General features: G+C 43.6%; 1 non-coding gene across 1 annotated transcript; it reads left to right on the top strand.

The window, feature by feature from the left end:
* The first annotated feature begins 943 nt into the window (after nt 1–943).
* On the top strand, nt 944–1,018 carry LOC125614557. The gene has a single exon (XR_007345145.1). It is a non-coding gene; the product is annotated as a small nucleolar RNA SNORD113/SNORD114 family (small nucleolar RNA).
* The last annotated feature ends 1,356 nt before the right edge of the window (nt 1,019–2,374 follow it).

Raw genomic sequence — 2,374 nt, 5'->3', positions numbered from 1 at the left:
CTCCAGCAGATCTGGAGGTCAGTGTGGGTCTTGGTCCTTGTTCCTGTCTTGGTTTGGGTGGTGTGCTTAGGGGAACTCCTTGTATGTTTGAAATGTGTGTGGCACCACCACATGAAGCTTAGTGTAGTCCTTTTAAATTTTGGAGTAAGATGAATCTTGATAAGAAGTAAACCAGATATAAAAAAGTGTGAATGAGTAGTGATAGATGTATATTGCGGTGAGGATCTTGCTAGATCTTTATCATGCAGAGTTATGCCCTTATTGGGTGTTTGTGAATCACAGTCCTTGAGGAACATTATGAGTGAACTAACAGATTAACAGTGACTATAGTTCAATAAACCTGTTATATGTTTTATGAACAATTATAAGAGCTGTGCACAAAGTTTCCAAATTTAAAGTAGTAATGGCCAGGCCCGGTGGTGTACGCCTGTAATCCTAGCTGCTTGGGAGGCTGAGGCAAGAGGATCATGAGTTCAAAGCCAGCTTTGGCAAAAGCGAGGTGCTAAGCAACTTGTTGAGACTCTGTCTCTAAATAAAATACAAAAAAAATAGGGCTGGGGATGTGACTCCGTGGCCAAGTGCCCCTGAGTTCAGTCCCTGGAACCCCCCCCCGCCCCCCGAGCAAAAAGAAAGTAATGATGGTAATGTTAGTGACCTTAGTAGGAAGAGATGTGCTCTGAGATAACACACTGTGCATAGACCTGTGTGCAGTTATTCCACACTCATCAAAGAGTCTGAAGAACGTTTCCCGTGATGCCAGTGTGAAGCTCCTCATTTAGTACTTGCCACTGCATACGTGGGTCACGTTTCCATAGTGCTTCCCATTAATTTGTACAACTGGAATAAAAATTAGTACACAGCTCAAATGGTCAAGTTGGATCTACTCATGCAGGCACTAAATGTAGAGATGAATGGTGTTGGCTGAATGAGGTGGGTCTTTCCTTGGACTGCTGATGATCACTGCCGGCGTATGAATCTCCGATCATGAATAATACGTTTCTGGAACTCTGAGGTCCAACCCCAAAGGGAATGGGATCAGCGAAGGTGGGTGGGTGGACGTCTCACTCTTGCCATCTGCTCTGCTCTCTACTCCTCAGCATGGATGCTTTCGAGGGGATGGAGCCATACCTCCCTGGTCGCCAAACCATGGGCTGCATCTCTGCATCAGGACTTGGGACCGATGTGAGTCATAGCTAGAGTTCTTTGGGTGGTTCTGCTGGATCATTGAAGGGTCTTTGCTTAAGTTGTAGAAAATGTGAACTGTAATACATTAGGCACACCCAAGGCCAACGATCAGATGAATGGGAAGTAGTATACCAAAATACATGTGTACAAAGCTGAGGGTGGTGGTTGGAGAAGTAGAGTGGTAAGATGATACCTATACAGATGACCACCACCAGGGCTATCTGTGGGCTTTCTGGGAATAAGAAGGATTTCACGCATTATTAGTGAATCAATGATTAAATCAGTAGGTCACTGTTGGTATGTGACTCATGTACTATGAAAGTGTTTAGAGCCAGCACGATAGCACACAATTGCAATACCAGAAGCTCAGGAGGCTGAGGCAGGAGGTTCATAAGTGCAAAACCAGCCTCAGCAAAAGTGAGGTACTAAGCAGCTATTTTGTATAAAATACAAAATAGGGCTGGAGATTTGGCTCAGTGGTCAAGTGCCCTTGAGGGCTATCCCACAACAGATAAGATCTTTATTTTCAAGTGTTTTATGCTATTATTTTATTTGGACCAATAAACAAATCAGAGGTCCAACAGAAGCAGACCCTTGTTCATACCTGCTATGGAATGGATCCTATGTGCAATGTCAGGTGATGGTAGGATGCATGGATCTTTCTCTCCATGTATTTCATGTGTATTCTTATAACCTGATTAATGGTGGCAGAATAAACACATTTAGGGGCTGCAGCATTGTCCACTGGTAAAGTACATGAAGGGTATTTCCTCTGGGGTCAGGAAGGTATACACAGTGAAAAATTATACTTGGGCATTGTTCTTGATCTTTTGCAAGTTAGAGTTTATCCTATTTTGAGAAAAACAAATATTGCCGTAATTGATGGAAACCAAGCGAAGGATGTTAGTGAAGGATGGGATGCATCCATCAGTGGAGAGGGCGTCCCTGGATTAGTGTGATCTTGTCTGCTTGGTGCTTTACAGTGGCTGTCCCTGACTGGTATGAGGACCCTGCTGTATGGAGACATTCTGTGCTGTCACTGTGTTAAGGAGGTGACCACTGTGAGTGATAGCCAAGGTGTTTTTCCTTCTCTGGGGGATGGTATAGAGGTATCATAGCATCCTTAAAATTCTTAAACAAATAAAAACTAACCATGGCCAAATAATGAATATGATGAGGAACCTTACAG

The sequence above is a fragment of the Marmota marmota genome, unplaced genomic scaffold, assembly GCF_001458135.2.
Source record: "Marmota marmota marmota unplaced genomic scaffold, marMar, whole genome shotgun sequence".
NCBI lineage: Eukaryota > Metazoa > Chordata > Mammalia > Rodentia > Sciuridae > Marmota > Marmota marmota.
Note: the sequence above shows the minus strand (reverse complement) of the source record. Positions and strands in the feature narration are given on the sequence as shown.